The sequence below is a fragment of the Rattus norvegicus genome, chromosome 1, assembly GCF_036323735.1.
Source record: "Rattus norvegicus strain BN/NHsdMcwi chromosome 1, GRCr8, whole genome shotgun sequence".
NCBI lineage: Eukaryota > Metazoa > Chordata > Mammalia > Rodentia > Muridae > Rattus > Rattus norvegicus.
Window position 1 is genome coordinate 113,711,463 of NC_086019.1, and position 24,314 is coordinate 113,735,776.

Here is a 24,314-nt window from a genome sequence, read left to right on the forward strand (position 1 = left end):
AAATTTCAGCTTTAAGAAGGATGAGAATCACTGCTTCAGCCCTTTCCAATATTCCCTCCCTGTTCGTTTCTTGACTCTCAATTCGACAACCATTTTTCTTTGACTATTATTGTTAAATATGTATGTATGTATATATGTGTATATGTGAGTTTATTAAGTCACATATATAATATCAAAAAAAAAAGAAAAAAATTAATAGTGGTCAATGTGAAATAACTCATTTGGAGCACTGTGTGACAGGGTTACAGTGGGCATCAAAATAGGATAAATGCCCTGGTTTGACCTCTAAGCTTAGCCTTATTTTCTTTTGTCAACACTCACCACACTGCACTCAAATGTTTTATGTACATAGCTCAGTCTCTCACCATCTTGGATTAAAGCAGGCAGTAAAATAATTACAAGCTTAGTGTTATTGGCTTCATTTAACATATTTAACATACTTTTGGAATTTAAGAAGAGAATATTAACAAGAGTTATGAGTATTTTTCTCCCTCCATAAATGCATGTATTAAAATTTGCTTAAAGACACAATGTAGACAAAGTGAAACAAAGTTCTTATATAAAGAGAAATTTACTGAACATAGTTTCTACAGTCTTTCTTCTATTCTGATTGAATGTCTTACTTTTTTTCTTTTGAGGAGTTTTATTTTTCCCAGAATCACCTTCTCCACAGAGAAAAGTATAAATCGGCAAGCAATCTCATTTCATCATCTGATCCTGGCTCACTTGTCATGAGCTAATATACAGGATAGGTAGACAACTAACCCTTAAAGGACATAGGACTTTTCTTGAGATAATAATTTAGTCTGCACAGAAAAATGGATGAGTCTTGCAAGTCATAATGATAGTATTTTTGATTGTTTCAGAGAAAGTCAGTTATTAGAACAACATATGCATATGGGAAATGAAGTATAAATTGACCAGAGGATTGTTTCTAATATACTCTTAGTTCTGGATCCAACATTCTTATGAAAGGGAAAAAAATATTCACTCTTCTGCTCCAAGGTATGCTTTACTTGCTTGGAACACTGTGATAGATCTTTGTCAAAACAGGTCTGTTTCTCATCAAAGTAAGTCATGTGTGTTCTCATTAATTCATCTTAGAACTTATGTATTCCATGTATGAAGGTGATGCCACTGCCCTCAAAGAAGACTCTAGGAAGTCTACATTTTTAAGGGCTCCAAGCACCATGTACTGTGATGATATAATTTGAAAATTATCTTCCACAGGATTTTACATTTTCTTGCCTCGTGATGCTATTTTCAAAGGTTTTATATTCTACCGTGTCACATAGAGCTTTGCTGTAGGAATTGGCTAAGTGAAGGTAAACTTGAAATTTATAAATGCCCTGCTGGCTATAGAGTTCACCTTTGGTCCAAATATGTGAAGCGCTTGCCACAAAACCTCATCAAAATTATAGAGCTACGGTAACTATGATTTCCTACCACCACGTACTATCTGCTCTCAAATAATGAGCAACAATAAACCTCCCTTAAATAGTTACCTAGCAGGAATGTTGTCCCAGTAGTGACAAAAATTATACATATGTATAATTTGTATAATATGTACATATATAATATGTCTTATCCATTGACATTAATTAATAAATATGTTAATAAAACACCAAAAAATCATTTTGAACTCTATTAATTCTATTTTGAAATAGTATTCATATGTCAATGATTTTTCAAAATAAGATTTTATTGAATATAACTGGAAATATTTAGTTAATGATGATTATATTTATGTTTTTATTTGCATAAGGTGAGACAGATGAACGAACAAAAATCATTAAACTTAGTCTGAATGCACAGGTATGGAATTATGGAGGAATGCGGATATTTCATCAAAGCCACATGCTTGGGACATTATGGTCACTGTGGACTTACCTTTCTTTGTGAATATTTTTGAGATTATCCTTATAAAAAGATATAGTATTTCCTAAATTTAACTATTTTTAATCTTTTAGGGTCTATAATTTTCACACAGGCATCTAAAATTCAGAAATAAATGAAGAGCTTTAAATCAGTAAGAAATGCACTTGATATAAACAAGTATCTTGAATTCCTTATTAATAAAGTTTTATTGTTAATGTGTATTATTAACTTTCTTATGATTAAAATTTTCAAATAGAGCTAACTCAGGGGATCAGAGAGAAGGTTGCTAATATGTAGCATGATATTCTCCTGAACGTCTAGATGTTCACTATTTCCAGTTATTAAATATTTTCAGAAAAGAAGGTTATAGGGTATAGTTTATGGGAAGACTGTGAACTATCAGCCATGGGAACTGTGATAATTTTTTAGAGCATTGAGGTGCAAGAAGCAATGATTTAAGGAGACACTAGGCAGTGCAAATGCCTTTGACAATGTGGAAAAGGAAATTTTCAAGGACCATGATGCAAACCAAAATCTATGTTTATCACTTTAAGATGATGTAATTTTATTACTTTTGGTACTGTCCTTATTTTTACTTTCAGCAAAAATAACTGAAGCAACGTGAAACTGGACCACGGTGAATTGCTGAATCTTTTTTCACAGTTAATATAATAATGCATTAAATTATGCACTAACATATTGCCGGTGTAATTCTGTCTCCTCATTTCTCAGTGCTGACACACCTGTACTTTAATTGACAGAAGTTCTCTTTACAGAACTCCTCTAAGTTCAGCAATTAGAGTTTTCAGTTTAAGTTAAATTTAGTGTTCATAAGAGGGGCCAAGGCTATATAATGTTAATTTGTTTGGTTTTATATACTACTTCTTTTTCTTAATTAGAGTTCAGGCTATTTTGATTTACTATAAAGTAATCATGCTTGTTAAAATTGCACTTATGTAATTAAACAAAGTTACTGTAGAAAAATACCATACTATATAATTTAACCAATTTATTTTGAGCTATTACAGACATTTACAGTCTATATAAAATCACATGAAGTTATAATTCTAATGACATAAAATTATGTTTGAAAACAGTATCAGATAATCACAAAAGGGGTTTAAGTGTCTTTTATTTCACAGAAAACAAAGAAAATAGTTAAATAATTTAACTACTAAACCAGGATATAAGAAATACTGTTCAAGGTAAATTTCTTTGCCTCACAAACCTGAAAACCTAAGGAGTCCCATATCCTGGGGTGGAAGAAGAGAACCATCCTATAAATATTGTCTTCCACATATGCACCTCCAGACTGTATAAACACGCTTGCTTGCTTGCGCGCACGCGCGTGTGCACGTGCACACACACACACACACACACACACACACAGAAAACACAAAGACATACACACAATACACATGTACCCATCCTACACATAGACACATATATATGTAAAAAAATACTTAAATGCTGTACAATCTACAATTTAATAAATTAGAATTTAAAGGATAAGTATTTTGCTCACAATGTCTTTCTTGATATTAGCATGCATTCTCAGGATCATATAATACTGGGGTAGATTAAAAAGATAATATGATTGAGAAATAAACAAGTATTATGCTAATGGCCACTGTGAATTTTGAAGATCATAATCAGAGTACCAATTAAATCTGATATCTGAATGATTAAAAAGCTTTTTTCTCTATACACAATCAAGCACACACACACACACACACACACACACACACACACACAAACACCTAAATACACATACAGTTTTTAATGCTTGTTGCTAGGTTCAGATCTTGAACTAATTTTCAGTATCACCCAATGAACTTTCTTTTCTTTTATGCAAAGGAAAACATGTGAGCCATTGGGAACACAGTGATTTGTAATACTCAACAGAAAATGTAAATGATTTAAATTATACCCATTATATTGAAATCTTAACTCTGAAACATTTACATATCTTCTTCAGTCTCTCAAGTATGATCTATATTTAGAAAATGATGTACAACTGTAAAGTGAACACACTCTGATGAACATCATTAACCCTGTGATTCTTCTCTGAAAGCAAATTCTTTCTCAATTACATTTCATAATAATGGGATCTAAAATATCACATATATATATATATATATATATGTTCCATATTAGTATATCTAAACAATTATGAGAGTAGAAGTCTGTGAATGTAAAATACTTTCATTTTTCTTTCTTTTTCTTGTTCTTTTTTTCTGTTTTTTAAAATTACCTTTATTGACCCAGAAAAATGGTCTTTAGCATCGCCATAGAATTTTAAGCACTTCCATATTAGCCTCAATTGAAGCTTTTTTTTAATTACTTAAATGTTCTATCATCTGCATTTCAGGTACATAAATAGAATCTCAGTATCAGAATTCTGTGAAAGAACCTCAGATATGTTATATGAAGGCCAGTATAAAATATGTGTGTAATATGAAGTGTGAAGTTGAAATGATGATGAAGAACTGGCACAGATTCTATCAAAAACTAGGTAAGAAAAATTACCTTTGAAATGACCTCAACATGGCTTATGTTAGCCACTATATGTGGCCTAAATAAACATGGCACATAACATAGTGCCATTGGTGGTACTGGATTAGGAAAGCAAGCTGCAAATTTCATGAAATCGAAACTTAAGTAATAAAAATGAACAGGAACCTAGGAGCAGACTGGGACACAAATCTTATAGTTTCTTCCTGCAACCAGAGCTGACAAGTTCCCATAACTCTCTTTACTCAGATCTCCTGAGGGCAGGGATAGGGGTGGGGAAGCTGGACTCTCAGAAATGCAGACAATCCTGAGAGCATAGGAAAGACCACCACTTCTGCTCACATTCCTGGCCGAATAGGAACCTGTATAGAGTCCTCTGGACACAGGAATCTAGGAGCACTCAGGGACAGGATCCTTCAGGTCTCCTCCTGTTCCTGAAACTGACCTTGTCCCACAGCTCCCCTGGGAGACAGCAGGACTCTCAGAAGTGCAGACAATCCTAGTAGCACAGGTGAAACCACAACTTCTGCTCACATTCCTGGCTCAAGACGAACCTGACTAGAGCCCTCTGGATAAAGAAAGCAAGGAGCAGTCTGGAAAAAGATCCTTTTGGTTTCTCCCTGACCTTGTGACACAGTTCTCTGTACCCAGATCTCTATGGGAGAAAGCCAGTCTCTAGGATTGCTGACAAACAGGCTTACAGGAGAGTCAAGCCACTGTCAGAGACAGCAAGACCACTGAACACCAGAGATAACAGGATGGCAAAAGGCAAGAATAGGAAAGTAAGCAGCAGAAACCAAGACTACATGGCATCATCAAAGCCCAATTCTGCCTCCACAACAAGTAATAAATATCCCAAAACACCAGAAAAACAAGGTCTGGATTTAAAATTGCATCTCATGATGATGATAGAGGACTTTAAAGAAGGACATAACTAATTCCCTTAAAGAAATAGAGGACAATGCAGGTAAACAAATAGAAGCCCTTAAACTGAAAACACAAAAATCCCTTAAAGAATTACAGGAAAACACAATCAAACAGGTAAAATAATTAAACAAAACCATCCAGGGTCTAAAAGTGAAATTAGAAACAATAAAGAAATCACATAGGGAGACAACCCTGGAGATAGAAACCCTAGGAAGGAGATCATGAGTCATAGACACAAGCATCCAACAGAATACAAGAGACAGAAGAGAGAATCTTAGGGGCAGAAGATACCATAAAAAACATTGACACAACCATCGAAGATATTGAAAAATGCAAAAAACTCTTAACCCAAAATATCCAGAAATAATTGGTATAGAAGAGAGTGAAGATTCCCAATTTAAAGGGCCAGTAAATATCTTCAACAAAATTATAGTAAAAAAATAATCTTCCCTAACCTAAAAAAAGAGATACCCATATACATATAAGAAGCTTACAGACCTCCAAATAGCTTGGACCAGAAAAAAGAAGTTCCTCCTGTCACATAATAAGCAAAACACCAAATGCACAAAACAAAGAAAGATTATTAAAAGCAGTAAGGCAAAAGGGCAGACATATCAGAACTATACCAGACTATTCACCAGAGACTATTAAAACAAGAAGATCCTGGATATATATCATATAGACCTTAGGAGAATACAAATGCCAGCCAGGCTAGTATCCAGCAAAATTCTCAATTATCATAGTTGGAGAAACCATGATATTCCATGACAAAACCAAATTTACACAATATCTTGCTACAAATCCAGCCATACGAAAGACAATACATGGAAAACTCCAACACAAGAAAGGAAACTACATTCTAGAAAAAGCAGGAAAGTAATCTTTTTGCAAAAAACCCAAAGGAAGAGAGCCACACAAAAATAATTCCACCTCTAACAACAAAAATAACAGGGAACAACAATCACTCTTTCTTAATATCTTTTTACACCAATGGACTCAATTCCTTATAAAAAGACTGAGACTAATAGGCAGGGTATGTAAACAGGAGCCAGCATTTTGCTGCATACAGGAAAGACACCTCAGAGACAGAGACATACACTACCTCAGAGTAATGAATTTCTAAGCAGATGGTCCCAAGTAATAAGTTAGAGTAGCCAACCTTCTATTGAATAAAATTGACTTTCAATTAAAAGTTATCAAAAAAGATAAGGAAGGACCCTTCATATTCATCGAAGGAAAAAATCTACCAAGATGAACTCTCAATCCTGAATATCTATACTCCAGAGGAAAGGGTGACTATATTCAAAAATGAAATATTACTAAAGCTCAAAGCACACATTGCACCTCACACAATTTTAGTGGGAGACTTCAACCCCCCACTCTCATCAATGGACAGATCATGGAAACAGAAACTAAACAGAGACATAGAGAAACTAGCAGAAGTTATGAACCAAATGAATTTAACAGATATCTGTAGAACATTTCATCCTAAAACAAAAGAATATACCTTCTTCTCAGCACCTCATGGTACATTCTCCAAAATTGATAAAACAAGCCTCAACAATAATCCTATGCATACTGTCAGATCTCCACGGATTTAATTTCGTTTTCCAAAACACCAAACACAACATAAAGTCCACATACACATGGTAGCTGAGCAATGCTCTAATCATTGATAACTTGATCAAGGAAGACATGAAGAAAGGAATTAAAGATTTTTTAGAATTTAGTGAAAATGAAGACACAACATACCCAACCTTATGGAACACAATGAAAGCAGTGCTAAGAGTTAACCTCATAGTTCTGAATGCCTCCAAAAAGAGTATGGAGAGAGCATATACTAGCAGCTTGATAGCACAACTAAACAGCTCTAGGATAAAAAGATGCAAATACACCCAAGAGGAGTAGAAGGCAGGAAATAATAGAACTCAAGGCTGAAATCAACCAAGTAGAAATAAAAAGAACTATATGGAGAATCAACAAACCCAGGAGCTGTTTGTTCGAGAAACTCATCAAGATATATAAACCCTTAGCCACACTTATCAGATAGTGTATCTAAATTAACAAAATCAGAAATGAAAAGGGAGACATAACAAAAGAATCTGAGTAAGTTCAAAAAAAATCATTAGATACTACTAGATTCAACAAAGTTGCAAAATCTGGATGATATGGGCAATTTTCTAGATAGATACAAGGTACCAAAGCTAAATCAGGATCAGATAAACCATATTAACAGTACCTTAACTCCTAATGATATAGAGGGAGTTCAGCTCAAAGGACCAGTAAATATCTTCAACAAAATCATAGAAGAAAACTTCCCTAACCTAAAAAAAGAGATACCCATAGGCATACAAGAAGCCTACAGAACTCCAAATAGATTGGACCAGAAAAGAAACACCTCCTGTCACTAGTAGTCAAAACACCAAACGCACAAAATAAAGAAAGAATATTAAAAGCAGTAAGGGAAAAAGGTCAAGTAACATATAAAGGCAGACCTATCAGAATCACACCAGACACTTCGCCAGAAACTATGAAGGCCAGAAGATCCTGACTGATGTCATACAGACTCTAAGAGAACACAAATGCCAGCCCAGGTTACTGTATCCTGCAAAACTCTCAATTAACATAGATGGAGAAACCAAGATATTCCATGACAAAACCAAATTTACACAATATTTTTCTACAAATCCAGCACTACAAAGGATAATAAATGGTAAAGCCCAACATAAGGAGGCAAGCTATACCCTAGAAGAAGCAAAAAACTAATCGTCTTGGCAACAAAACAAAGAGAAGAAAAGCACACAAACATAACCTCATATCCAAATATGAATATAACAGGAAGCAATAATCACTATTCCTTAATATCTCTCAACATCAATGGCCTCAATTCCCCAATAAAAAGACATAGATTAACAAACTGGATACGCAACGAGGACCCTGCATTCTGCTGCCTACAGGAAACATACCTCAGAGACAAAGACAGACACTACCTCAGAGTGAAAGGCTGGAAAAAAACTTTCCACCCGCGGATCCCGGCCCGCAGCAGCTCTCTGCTCCCAGACCCGGTGAGAGAGAGACCCAACCGCCTGGTCAGGTGGGCACTCCTGAGGATGCAGAGCGGAAGAGACCACCAACACTGCTCACCCCTGCCCACATCCCTGGCCCAAGAGGAAACTGTATAGGGCCTCTGGGCTCCCGTGGGGGAGGGCCCAGGAGCGGCAGGACCCCTGCCAGAGACACCGACGGACCCTGAAGGAAACAGACCAATAAACAGTTCTCTGCACCCAAATCCCGTGGGAGGGAAAGCTAAACCTTCAGAGAGGCAGACAAGCCTGGGAAACCAGAAGACACTGCTCCCTGCACACACATCTCAGACGCCAGAGGAAAAAGTCAAAGACCATCTGGAACCCTGGTGCACTGAAGCTCCTGGAAGGGGCAGCACAGGTCTTCCTGGTTGCTGCCGCTGCAGAGAGCCCCTGGGCAGCACCCCACGAGCAAAACTGAGCCTCAGGACCACAGGTAAGACCAAATTTTCTGCTGCAAGAAAGCTGCCTGGTGAACTCAAGACACAGGCCCACAGGAACAGCTGAAGACCTGTAGAGAGGAAAAACTACACGCCCGAAAGCAGAACACTCTGTCCCCATAAGTGACTGAAAGAAAGGAAAACAGGTCTACAGCACTCCTGACACACAGGCTTATAGGACAGTCTAGCCACTGTCAGAAATAGCAGAACAAAGTAACACTAGAGATAATCTGATGGCGAGAGGCAAGCGCAGGAACCCAAGCAACAGAAACCAAGACTACATGCCATCATCGGAGCCCAATTCTCCCACCAAAACAAACATGGAATATCCAAACACACCAGAAAAGCAAGATCTAGTTTCAAAATCATATTTGATCATGATGCTGGAGGACTTCAAGAAAGACATGAACACACTTAGGGAAGCACAGGAAAACATTAATAAACAAGTAAAAGCCTACAGAGAGGAATCGCAAAAATCCCTGAAAGAATTCCAGGAAAACACAATCAAACAGTTGAAGGAATTAAAAATGGAAATAGAAGCAATCAAGAAAGAACACATGGAAACAACCCTGGATATAGAAAACCAAATGAAGAGACAAGGAGCTGTAGATACAAACTTCACCAACAGAATACAAGAGATGGAAGAGAGAATCTCAGGAGCAGAAGATTCCATAGAAATCATAGACTCAACTGTCAAAGATAATGTAAAGCGGAAAAAGCTACTGGTCCAAAACATACAGGAAATCCAGGACTCAATGAGAAGATCAAACCTAAGGATAATAGGTATAGAAGAGAGTGAAGACTCCCAGCTCAAAGACTAGTAAATATCTTCAACAAAATCACAGAAGAAAACTTCCCTAACCTAAAAAAAGAGATACCCATAGACATACAAGAAGCCTACAGAACTCCAAATAGATTGGACCAGAAAAGAAACACCTCCCGTCACATAATTGTCAAAACACCAAACGCACAAAATAAAGAAAGAATATTAAAAGCAGTAAGGGAAAAAGGTCAAGTAACATATAAAGGCAGACCTATCAGAATCACACCAGACTTCTCGCCAGAAACTATGAAGGCCAGAAGATCCTGGACTGATGTTATACAGACCCTAAGAGAACACAAATGCCAGCCCAGGTTACTGTATCCAGCAAAACTCTCAATTAACATTCATGGAGAAACCAAGATATTCCATGACAAAACCAAATTTACACAATATCTTTCTACAAATCCAGCACTACAGAGGATAATAAATGGTAAAGCCCAACATAAGGAGGCAAGCTATACCCTAGAAGAAGCAAGAAACTAATCGTCTTGGCAACAAAACCAAGAGAATGAAAGCACACAAACATAACCTCACATCCACATATGAATATAACGGGAAGCAATAATCACTATTCCTTAATATCTCTCAATATCAATGGCCTCAACTCCCCAATAAAAAGACATAGATTAACAAACTGGATATGCAACGAGGACCCTGCATTCTGCTGCCTACAGGAAACACACCTCAGAGACAAAGACAGACACTACCTCAGAGTGAAAGGCTGGAAAACAACTTTCCAAGCAAATGATCAGAAGAAGCAAGCTGGAGTAGCCATTCTAATATCAAATAAAAATCAATTTCCAACTAAAAGTCATCAAAAAAGATAAGGAAGGACACTTCATATTCATCAAAGGAAAAATCAACCAAGATGAACTCTTAATCCTAAATATCTATGCCCCAAATACAAGGGCACCTACATACGTAAAAGAAAACTTACTAAAGCTCAAAACACACATTGCACCTCACACAATAATAGTGGGAGATTTCAACACCCCACTCTCATCAATGGACAGATCATGGAAACAGAAATTAAACAGTGCTGTAGACAGACTAAGAGAAGTCATGAGCAAAATGGACTTAACGGATATTTATAGAACATTCTATCCTAAAGCAAAAGGATATACCTTCTTCTCAGCTCCTCATGGTACTTTCTCCAAAATTGACCATATAATTGGTCAAAAAACGGGCCTCAACAGGTACAGAAAGATAGAAATAATCCCATGCGTGCTATCGGACCACCACGGCCTAAAACTGGTCTTCAATAACAATAAGGGAAGAATGCCCACATATACGTGGAAATTGAACAATGCTCTACTCAATGATAACCTGGTCAAGGAAGAAATAAAGAAAGAAATTAAAAACTTTTTAGAATTTAATGAAAATGAAGATACAACATACTCAAACTTATGGGACACAATGAAAGCTGTGCTAAGAGGAAAACTCATAGCGCTGAGTGCCTGCAGAAAGAAACAGGAAAGAGCATATGTCAGCAGCTTGACAGCACACCTAAAAGCTCTAGAACAAAAAGAAGCAAATACACCCACGAGGAGTAGAAGGCCGGAAATAATCAAACTCAGAGCTGAAATCAACCAAGTAGAAACAAAAAGGACCATAGAAAGAATCAACAGAACCAAAAGTTGGTTCTTTGAGAAAATAAACAAGATAGATAAACCCTTAGCCAGACTAACGAGAGGACACAGAGAGTGCGTCCAAATTAACAAAATCAGAAACGAAAAGGGAGACATAACTACAGATTCGGAGGAAATTCAAAAAATCGTCAGATCTTACTATAAAAACCTATATTCAACAAAATTTGAAAATCTTCAGGAAATGGACAATTTCCTAGACAGATACCAGGTATCCAAGTTAAATCAGGAACAGATAAATCAGTTAAACAACCCCATAACTCCTAAGGAAATAGAAGCAGTCATTAAAGGTCTCCCAACCAAAAAGAGCCCAGGTCCAGACGGGTTTAGTGCAGAATTCTATCAAACCTTCATAGAAGACCTCATACCAATATTATCCAAACTATTCCACAAAATTGAAACAGATGGAGCCCTACCGAATTCCTTCTACGAAGCCACAATTACTCTTATACCTAAACCACACAAAGACACAACAAAGAAAGAGAACTTCAGACCAATTTCCCTTATGAATATCGACGCAAAAATACTCAATAAAATTCGGGCAAACCGAATCCAAGAGCACATCAAAACAATCATCCACCATGATCAAGTAGGCTTCATCCCAGGCATGCAGGGATGGTTTAATATACGGAAAACCATCAACGTGATCCATTATATAAACAAACTGAAAGAACAGAACCACATGATCATTTCATTAGATGCTGAGAAAGCATTTGACAAAATTCAACACTCCTTCATGATAAAAGTCCTGGAAAGAATAGGAATTCAAGGCCCATACCTAAACATAGTAAAAGCCATATACAGCAAACCAGTTGCTAACATTAAACTAAATGGAGAGAAACTTGAAAAAATCCCACTAAAATCAGGGACTAGACAAGGCTGCCCACTCTCTCCCTACTTATTCAATATAGTTCTTGAAGTTCTAGCCAGAGCAATCAGACAACAAAAGGAGATCAAAGGGATACAGATCAGAAAAGAAGAGGTCAAAATATCACTATTTGCAGATGACATGATAGTATATTTAAGTGATCCCAAAAGTTCCACCAGAGAACTACTAAAGCTGATAAACAACTTCAGCAAAGTGGCTGGGTATAAAATTAACTCAAATAAATCAGTTGCCTTCCTCTATACAAAAGAGAAACAGCCCAAAAAAGAAATTAGGGAAACGACACCCTTCATAATAGACCCAAATAATATAAAGTACCTCGGTGTGACTTTAACCAAGCAAGTAAAAGATCTGTACAATAAGAACTTCAAGACACTGAGGAAAGAAATTGAAGAAGACCTCAGAAGATGGAAAGATCTCCCATGCTCATGGATTGGCAGGATTAATATAGTAAAAATGGCCATTTTACCAAAAGCAATCTACAGATTCAATGCAATCCCTATCAAAATACCAATCCAAATCTTCAAAGAGTTAGACAGAACAATTTGCAAATTCATCTGGAATAACAAAAAACCCAGGATAGCTAAAGCTATCCTCAACAATAAAAGGACTTCATGGGGAATCACTATCCCTGAACTCAAGCAGTATTACAGAGCAATAGTGATAAAAACTGCATGGTATTGGTACAGAGACAGACAGATAGACCAATGGAATAGAATTGAAGACCCAGAAATGAACCCACACACCTATGGTCACTTGATTTTTGACAAAGGAGCCAAAACCATCCAATGGAAAAAAGATAGCATTTTCAGCAAATGGTGCTGGTTCAACTGGAGTGCAACATGTAGAAGAATGCAGATCGATCCATGCTTATCACCCTGTACAAAGCTTAAGTCCAAGTGGATCAAGGACCTCCACATCAAACCAGACACACTCAAACTAATAGAAGAAAAACTAGGGAAGCATCTGGAACACATGGGCACTGGAAAAAATTTCCTGAACAAAACACCAATGGCTTATGCTCTAAGATCAAGAATCGACAAATGGGATCTCATAAAACTGCAAAGCTTCTGTAAGGCAAAGGACACTGTGGTTAGGACAAAACGGCAACCAACAGATTGGGAAAAGATCTTTACCAATCCTACAACAGATAGAGGCCTTATTTCCAAAATATACAAAGAACTCAAGAAGTTAGACCGCAGGGAAACAAATAACCCTATTAAAAGATGGGGTTCAGAGCTAAACAAGCAATTCACAGCTGAGGAATGCCGAATGGCTGAGAAACACCTAAAGAAATGTTCAACATCTTTAGTCATAAGGGAAATGCAAATCAAAACAACCCTGAGATTTCACCTCACACCAGTGCGATTGGCTAAGATCAAAAACTCAGGTGACAGCAGATGCTGGCGAGGATGTGGAGAAAGAGGAACACTCCTCCATTGTTGGTGGGATTGCAGACTGGTAAAACCATTCTGGAAATCAGTCTGGAGGTTCCTCAGAAAATTGGACATTGAACTGCCTGAGGATCCAGCTATACCGCTCTTGGGCATATACCCAAAAGATGCCTCAACATATAAAAGAGACACGTGCTCCACTATGTTCATCGCAGCCTTATTTATAATAGCCAGAATATGGAACGAACCCAGATGCCCTTCAACAGAGGAATGGATACAGAAAATGTGGTACATCTACACAATGGAATATTACTCAGCTATCAAAAACATGGAGTTTATGAAATTCGTAGGCAAATGGTTGGAACTGGAAAATATCATCCTGAGTGAGCTAACCCAATCACAGAAAGACATACATGGTATGCACTCATTGATAAGTGGCTATTAGCCCAAATACTTGAATTACCCTAGATCCCTAGAACAAACGAAACTGAAGACGGATGAGCAAAATGTGAATGCTTCACTCCTTCTTTAAATGAGGAAAAAGAATACCCTTGGCAGGGAAGTGAGAGGCAAAGATTAAAACAGAGACGAAGGAACACCCATTCAGAGCCTGCCTCACATGTGGCCCATACATATACAGCGACCCAATTAGACAAGATGGATGAAGCAAAGAAGTGCAGACCGACAGGAGCAGGATGTAGATCGCTCCTGAGAGACACAGCCAGAATACAGCAAATATAGAGGCGAATGCCAGCAGCAAACCACTGAACTGAGAATAGGTCCCCTATTGAAGGAATCAGAGAAAGAACTGGAAGAGCTTGAAGGGGCTCGAGACCTCAAAAGTACAACAATGCCAAGCAACCAGAGCTTCCAGGGACTAAGCCACTACCTAAAGACTATACATGGACTGACCCTGGACTCTGACCTCATAGGTAGCAATGAATATCCTAGTAAGAGCACCAGTGGAAGGGGAAGCCCTGGGTCCTGCTAAGACTGAACCCCCAGTGAACTAGTCTATGGGGGGAGGGCGGCAATTGGGGGAGGGTTGGGAGGGGAACACTCATAAGGAAGGGGAGGGGGGAGGGGGATGTTTGCCCGGAAACCGGGAAAGGGAATAACACTCGAAATGTATATAAGAAATACTCAAGTTAATAAAAAAAAAAGAAAAGACAGCTTTTATATAAAATTTTGGCTTATATAGTTTCCATGACTTTTTCTTTCCATCATTAAAGACACCTGGGAAAGAAAACCACATTGGTAAAAATTACTTGTTCAAAGTTGTTAGCTGTGCTTTTCATTCAGCATTTTAGGTCTTATAATCCTTTAACAAATTAACTCAGTAATCACTCCTTGATTTATTTCTTCTCAAATAAAATTATACATCTTGGAAGATAAAAAAAAAAAAAAAACTTTCCAAGCAAATGGTCGGAAGAAGCAAGCTGGAGGAGCCATTTTAATATCAAATAAATTCAATTTTCAACTAAAAGTCATCAAAAAAGATAAGGAAGGACACTTCATATTCATCAAAGAAAAAATCCACCAAGATTAACTCTCAATCCTAAATAGCTATGCCCCAAATAAAAGGGCACCTACATACGTAAAAGAAACCTTACTAAAGCTCAAAACACACATTGCACCTCACACAATAATAGTAGGAGATTTCAACACCCCACTCTCATCAATGGACAGATCATGGAAACAGAAATTAAACAGAGACGTAGACAGACTAAGAGAAGTCATGAGCCAAATGGACATAACGGATATTTATAGAACATTCTATCCTAAAGCAAAAGGATATACCTTCTTCTCAGCTCCTCATGGTAGTTTCCCAAAATTGACCATATAATTGGTCAAAAAACAGGACTCAACAGGTACAGAAAGATAGAAATAATACCATGCGTGCTATCGGACCACCACGGCCTAAAACTGGTCTTCAATAACAGTAAGGGAAGAATGCCCACATATACGTGGAAATTGAACAATGCTAAACTCAATGATAACCTGGTCAAGGAAGAAATAAAGAAAGAAATTAAAGACTTTTTAGAATTTAATGAAAATGAAGGTACAACATACCCAAACTTATGGGACACAATGAAAGCTGTGCTAAGAGGAAAACACATAGCGCTGAGTGCCTGCAGAAAGAAACAGGAAAGAGCATATGTCAGCAGCTTGACAGCACACCTAAAAGCTCTAGAACAAAAAGAAGCAAATACACCCACGAGGAGTAGAAGGCAGGAAATAATCAAACTCAGAGCTGAAATCAACCAAGTAGAAACAAAAGGGACCATAGAAAGAATCAACAGAACCAAAAGTTGGTTCTTTGAGAAAATAAACAAGATAGATAAACCCTTAGCCAGACTAACGAGAGGACACAGAGAGTGTATCCAAATTAACAAAATCAGAAATGAAAAGGGAGACATAACTACAGATTCAGAGGAAATTCAAAAAATCATCAGCTCTTACTATAAAAGCCTATATTCAACAAAACTTGAAAATCTGCAGGGAATGGACAATTTCCTAGACAGATACCAGGTACTGAAGTTAAATCAGGAACAGATAAACCAGTTAAACAACCCTATAACTCCTAAGGAAATAGAAGCAGTCATTAAAGGTCTCCCAACCAAAAAGAGCCCAGGTCCAGACAGGTTTAGTGCAGAATTCTATCAGACCTTCATAGAAGACTTCATACCAATATTATCCAAACTATTCCACAAAATTGAAACACATGAAGCACTACCGAATTCCTTCTATGAAGCCACAATTACTCTTATACCTAAACCACACAAAGATCCAACAAAGAAAGAGAGCTTCAGACCAATTTCCCTTATGAATATCGACGCAAAAATACTCAATAAAATTCGGGCAAACCGAATCCAAGAGCACATCAAAACAATCATCCACCATGATCAAGTAGCCTTCATCCCAGGCATGCAGGGATGGTTTAATATACGGAAAACCATCAACGTGATCCATTATATAAACAAACTGAAAGAACAAAACCACATGATCATTTCATTAGATGCTGAGAAAGCTTTTGACAAATTCAACAAACCTTCATGATAAAAGTCCTGGAAAGAATAGGAATTCAAGGCCCATACCTAAACATAGTAAAAGCCATATACAGCAAACCAGTTGCTAACATTAAACTAAATGGAGAAAACTTGAAGCAACCCCACTAAAATCAGGGACTAGGCAAGGCTGCCCACTCTCTCCCTACTTATTCAACATAGTTCTTGAAGTTCTAGCCAGAGCAATCAGACAACAAAAGGAGGTCAAGGGGATACAGATCCGAAAAGAAGAGGTCAAAATATCACTATTTGCAGATGATATGATAGTATATTTAAGTGATCCCAAAAGTTCCACCAGAGAACTACTAAAGCTGATAAACAACTTCAGCAAAGTGGCTGGGTATAAAATTAACTCAAATAAATCAGAAGCCTTCCTCTACACAAAAGAGAAACAAGCCGAGAAAGAAATTAGGGAAACGACACCCTTCATAATAGACCCAAATAATATAAAGAACCTCAGTGTGACTTTAACCAAGCAAGTAAAAGATTTGTACAATAAGAACTTCAGGACACTGAGGAAAGAAATTGAAGAAGACCTCAGAAGATGGAAAGATCTCCCATGCTCATGGATTGGCAGGATTAATATAGTAAAAATGGCCATTTTACCAAAAGCAATCTACAGATTCAATGCAATCCCCATCAAAATACCAATCCAATTCTTCAAAGAGTTAGACAGAACAATTTGCAAATTCATCTGGAATAACTAAAACCCAGGATAGCTAAAACTATCCTCAACAATAAAAGGACTTCATGGGGAATCACTATCCCTGAACTCGAGCAGTATTACAGAGCAATAGTGATAAAAACTGCATGGTATTCATACAGAGACAGACAGATAGACCAATGGAATAGAATTGAAGACCCAGAAATGAACCCACACACCTATGGTCACTTGATTTTTGACAAAGGAGCCAAAACCATCCAATGGAAAAAAGATAGCATTTTCAGCAAATGGTGCTGGTTCAACTGGAGGTCAACGTGTAGAAGAATGCAGATCGATCCATGCTTATCACCCTGTACAAAGCTTAAGTCCAAGTGGATCAAGGACCTCCACATCAAACCAGACATACTCAAACTAATAGAAGAAAAACTAGGGAAGCATCTGGAACACATGGGCACTGGAAAAAATTTCCTAAACAAAACACCAATGGCTTATGCTCTAAGATCAAGAATCGACAAATGGCATCTCATAAAACTGCAAAGCTTCTGTAAGGCAAAGGACACTGTGGTTAGGACAAAACGGCAACCAACAGATTGGGAAAAGATCTTTACCAATCCTACAACAGATAGAGGCCTTATATCCAAAATATACAAAGAACTCAAGAAGTTAGACCACAGGGAGACAAATAACCCTATTAAAAAATGGGGTTCAGAGCTAAACAAGCAATTCACAGCTGAGGAATGCCGAATGGCTGAGAAACACCTAAAGAAATGTTCAACATCTTTAGTCATAAGGGAAATGCAAATCAAAACAACCCTGAGATTTCACCTCACACCAGTGAGAATGGCTAAGATCAAAAACTCAGGTGACAGCAGATGCTGGCGAGGATGTGGAGAAAGAAGAACACTCCTCCAATGTTGGTGGGATTGCAGACTGGTAAAACCATTCTGGAAATCAGTCTGGAGGTTCCTCAGAAAATTGGACATTGAACTGCCTGAGGATCCAGCTATACCTCTCTTGGGCATATACCCAAAAGATGCCCCAACACATAAAAAAGATATGTGCTCCACTATGTTCATCGCAGCCTTATTTATAATCGCCAGAAGCTGGAAACAAACCAGATGCCCTTCAACAGAGGAATGGATACAGAAAATGTGGTACATCTACACAATGGAATATTTCTCAGGTATCAAAAACAATGACTTTATGAAATTCGTGGACAAATGGTTGGAACTGGAAAATATAATCCTGAGTGAGCTAACCCAATCACAGAAAGACATACATGATATGCACTCATTGATAAGTGGCTATTAGCCCAAATGCTTGAATTACCCTAGATGCCTAGAACAAATGAAACTCAAGACGGATGATCAAAATGTGAATGCTTCACTCCTTCTTTAAAAGGGGAAGAAGAATACCCTTGGCAGGGAAGAGAGAGGCAAAGATTAAAACAGAGACTGAAGGAACACCCATTCAGAGCCTGCCCCACATATACAGCCACCCAATTAGACAAGATGGATGAAGCAAAGAAGTACAGGCCGACAGGAGCTGGATGTAGATCGCTCCTGAGAGACACAGCCAGAATACAGCAAATACAGAGGCGAATGCCAGCAGCAAACCACTGAACTGAGAATAGGACTCCCGTTGAAGGAATCAGAGAAAGAACTGGAAGAGCTTGAAGGGGCTCGAGACCCCATATGTACAACAATGCCAAGCAACCAGAGCTTCCAGGGACTAAGCTACTACCTAAAGATTATACATGGACTGACCCTGGACTCTGACCTCATAGGTAGCAATGAATATCCTACTAAGAGCACCAGTGGAAGTGGAAGTCTGGGTCCTGCTAAGACTGAACCCCCAGTGAACTAGACTGTTGAGGGGAGGGCGGCAATGGGGGAAGGGTTGGGAGGGGAACACCCAGAAGGAAGGGGTTGAGGGAGGGGGGATGTTTGCCTGGAAACCGGGAAAGGGAATAACACTCGAAATGTATATAAGAAATACTCACGTTAATAAAAAAAAAAAAAAAAGCCCAGGACCAGCAAAATTTAATGCAGAATTCTATTAGACCTTCAAAGAAGACCTTGTACCAACACTGTGTAAGTTATTCCATAAAGTAGAAACAGAGGGGACACTACCCAATTTGTTTTATGAAGCCACAATTATGCATATAGCTAAACCACACAAAGACCCAACAAAGAAAGAGAATTTCAGACCAATTTTCTTTTGAATATTGATGCAAAAGTAAACAATAAAATTCTCATAAATCAAATCCAAGAACACATCAAAAAGATCATTCATCATTATCACATAGGTTTCATTCCTGGGATGCAAGGATGGTCCAATATACAGAAGTCCAACAATATAATCCACTATATAAACAAAGAGTTCTCAACTGAGGTATATTGAATGGTTGAGAAGCACCTAAAGAAATGTTCAAAACTCTTAGTCATCAGGGAAATGCAAATCTAAACAACCCTGAGATTCCACCACACAACTGTCAGAATGGCTAAGATCAAAAGCTCGGGTGACAACAGATGTTGACTAGAATGTGGAGAAAGAGGAACACTCCACCATTGTTGGTGGTATTAAAAGCTGGTAAAACCACTCTGGAAATAAGTCTGGTGTTTCCCCAGAAAATTGGACCCAGTCCTACCCGAGGACACAGCTATACCTCTCCTGGTCACATACCCAAATGTGCTCCATTGTATTACAAGGACACATGCTCCACTATGTTCATAGCAGCCTTATTTATAATAGCCAGAAAATGGAAAGAACCCAACTGTCCCTCAACTGAGGAATGAATACAGAAAGTATAGTACGTTTACACAATGAAGTACTACTCAGCTATTAAAAAAAATGATTTCATGAAATTCTTAGGCAAATGTATGGAACTTGAAACAATTTTCCTGAGTGAGGCAAGCCAATCACTAAAAAATATGCACGGTATGCACTTACTGATAAGTAGATATTAGTCCAAAGCTTGAAGTACCCAAGATGCAATCCACAGACCTCATGAAGCTCAAGAAGTAGTATGACTAAAGTGCAGATGTTTCAGGCCTTCTTAGTAGGGGGAACAAAAATACTTATAGGAGCAGATATGAAGACAAAGTTTGAAACAGAGACCGAAGGAATGGCCATTTAGAGATTGCCCCACCTGTGGATCCATCCCATAGACATACAGCCACCAAATTCAAACAATATGCTGATGCCAAGAAATGCATGCTATCAGGAGCCTGATATAGCTGTCTCCTGAGAGGCTCTGACAGGGCATTTTCAATATATAGGCGAATGTTGGCAGCCAACCATTGAACTGAGAACAGGGTTCACATTGGAGGGGTTAGTGAAAGGTTTGAAGGAGGTGAAGGAGGGTGCCATACCATAAGAACATCAATACCAACCAACCAGACCTCCCAGGGACTCAACCACCATTCAAACAGTGTACATGAACAGACCAATGTCTCCAGCCTCATATATAGCTGAGGATGGCCTTGTTGGGCACCAATGGCAGGAGAAGGCCTTATTCCTGCCCATGTGGACACCCTGTGTAGGGTAGTGTCAGGATGGGGAAGTGAGAAGGGGTGGCTGGATAGGTGTGGGAACACCCTCATAAAAGCAGGTGTGGGATAGTTTATGGAGTAGAAACTGGGAAAAAGGGTACCATTTTAAAAGTAAATAAAAAATATCAAGTAAAAAAGTTATTAATAAAGGGGGTATGTATTATTTAGAGAGACTCGGTCCTGAATACTTTATCTGTGTTATATTCAGTTCAAGAACAAATGAATTCAATGGTCATTAGAAGTAGAATTATTTTTAATCCTCTTGATACACTGAAATCCTGAGAAAAGGGAAATAGGTAGATTAATAAGAGTAAAGAGAAAAAATAATGTCTCTTAATGTACTCCAACTCAGATAATGTCACCTGCCAAAGAGAAGTCCACACAAACATCTCTTAATGTGTTGAATTTGATTATCAATGACCCCAAAAATTGAAATAGAATGGAAATGTATAGGAACACAGAAGAAAATGAGAAATGTTTTAAAGAATTTTTTTAGATATTCAAATGGCATCGCAAATGTGTTTTCTAACTGATGAGTATATTTCACTGTGCAATTACCATTTCTGAAGGTAAGAAGGACTCAAGACTTTGTGCACATGAATAGCATGGGTGGTTTACCTTGTCATAACTGGCATATCCTGATAAACAGTGCAGCTCCGTGGGGAATACAGGTCAGCAGTGAGGCAGAGAGGGTGTAAGCATTTTGAGTATGTGGGGACAGGGTGAGAATGTGAGTTATAGACCCCAGGTGACAGGGAGAAAGATAGTGCAGTGTTCATGGCCAGGAAGAGAAAGCAAACCCAAATGGTCTGCAGATAAAGAAGGGGAAAGTTATTACACCTCAGAATACCCAGATTTCGTTAGTATGGAATAAGTAGACCAGAATGTGTGTATGTCATGAGAGAAAAGAAGAACCCAAACAAGAATGTCTTGCTTGGAATTCCATTTTCCTTGTGTCCTAGAAATATAACAATTTAAAATGCTCTCTGATTTAGATTTTTTTTCCTCTTTTTGCTTTGCTTTTTTGTTTTGAAGGAGGCTCCACTACACTGGCCAGGATGATATATTAAAATCATATCAACTTCCTTCCCCAGTATACTGAGAAGGTAGACCTATAGCTGCATGCCCCAGTACAGAAAAATGGCATAGTTAAAATGCCCCCCCCTTTTTTTTCAAGAAAAATGGAAGCAGTGACTTACATGGTTATTTTGTTTTGCTTTTAAATTAGAAATACCTTTAATTCTCCTTGGGAACTTCTGAAGTTAAAAGTAGAGTTGAAATACTGCCCAAACAGATTTTGTCTATGGATGTTAACTAATACATACCAAAAAAGAAAAAGAAAAAAAAATTGAAGGTGACCTAGAACAGAGACTAGAAACAATCAGTCCATTTGATGCTTGGTCATTATAAGGGCCCTCTGTGTTTGACTTAACCTCAATTGCCATTAAATGAGAACAAACAACCTTAAAATGATTGATTTTGAAATTTGACCCTTTATATGAAATGCTAACCTAAAATAGATTTCTTTGACTTTCAGATAACACTGATATAAATGCGTAGTTGTAATCCTAAATCTAGTTGGCTTCAACATATAACACAGAAAGTTGAGGTAGCTATAGTCCTTACCCAGTGGTATTTTGCTTGCATCCCGGATACTGTATTAACATTTTACTTTGTGAATTTTCCTATTTATATGCTTAGATTTTACTTCTTCTCAAGCATGTACATTTAGCAGAAATATGTTGCTTTTGAAATCTTGGTGACATTTAGAAATAAATTTCAAAACATTTCTAAAATTAAATATACTTTGGGAATAAGCAAAATAAATTTGTCCTAAGTACTGCAAATTTGTTCCAAAACATATTTACTTTAACTACAGTTCCTGTTATTCATCTTTTGTTCCTCAAAACAAAAGATGATGTTTCCTAAACTCAGCTCCCATTATTCATCCTTTGCTCTGAAAAAACATATTGACTACTCTACACAAGAGGTCTCATTATTCATCATTATTCATTCACCCAAAATTATAACTGCTCCTTACTACAGCTCCTATTATTCATTATTTGCTCCCTGAAACATAATGATCATTCCTTACCACATCTCCCATTATTCATTCTTTGTTCCCCCAAACATAATGACTATACTTGACAATGCAGGGAAGGCTATGGCAAGCAAATGAATTACCTGGAGTTGGCCCACCATTATGCAAGACTGTGCTAGGTGATCTCTGAGTGACCTGGCCCCTAGAGACTTCATCTGAGTATTACTTTGCCTTTACTGTATCTATTGTGTAACCCAATGAAATCTGAGCATAGCCCTCCCAATAGGGCAAATTTCTTGCCAGTCAATTTGAAGATATGCCTTCATAAATACTATACAGAAGAACTGATGATTTTATAATTCCTGATAATTATACTATAACATGCCTGGATTGATTCAAGTAATTTAAAGCCCTATCTAGAATAAAAAAAAGCTGCAAATAAAGTTATGTGTCATGAGATATTTGCACTAGGAAAGAACAATTAGCTTGCAAAAAAAAAGTACAAACAAGGAAAACATTCCTTCTAGATTAGGAATGAGGTTTCTGATCTTGGTAGCCAAAGATCACAAGGTGGGAATGGGCAATTTATTGTAGGTGCAGGGAAATAAAATAAATGATAGACTAGTTAATCTATACAAGATTTCAAAAATAATAAGACAAAGGCAGATGATCAGCCTCATAGCAAAAACTTTCTAACCTTTCGAGAAAAATGTTGCTTTAAACTTGTAATGAACTTGTGAAACTAGAAAATAGATAATGAATGTTTAGTTGGGTATAGTCTTAATTGTAAGACATGTAAAAAATCCTGTTGTCAATTCCTAAACCTTAATAACCTATAACATGAACTACTGCTTAAACTCACTATAAAGTTATGGTGTGTAAAATGTTTAGAAAGCCATATAATCAATTATATTATGGCAATGGTTCTACGTGATAGTGGCTATGAGGTATTTTTGACTAAGAAGGTGATACAAATCTGAAGAAAAATAAAGGAAAAAATCTTTTTATTTTTCGAAGATGATGCCCATTTCTGCTTTATTCACTGCATGTGTATGTGTGACTGACTTTCTGTTTTTCTTTTCTCATAAACACAATTAATGAGCTCTAAGTTTTTGGTCTAGCCAGCTAGATGCCCCTGAGTTAAAGAGCCCAAGTAATTAGGTTTCTTTTCTTAATCTCCTGCTGTTATCAGGAGGAGTCAATTGGCATCAATTGGTTCTCACAGCAGTAAAAGAGTGTTAATTGCCCCAGAATAGCAAGAGAGAATTAATTGCCAGAAGTCATCAGACTTCAGCCTTCTCACATTGTGTCTCACCTAAGTATGCGTGTCAAGGCAGGACCTTGACATGTTCCTATCTAAAAACAACAAATGGATTTGAATGGTAGACTGTAAAAC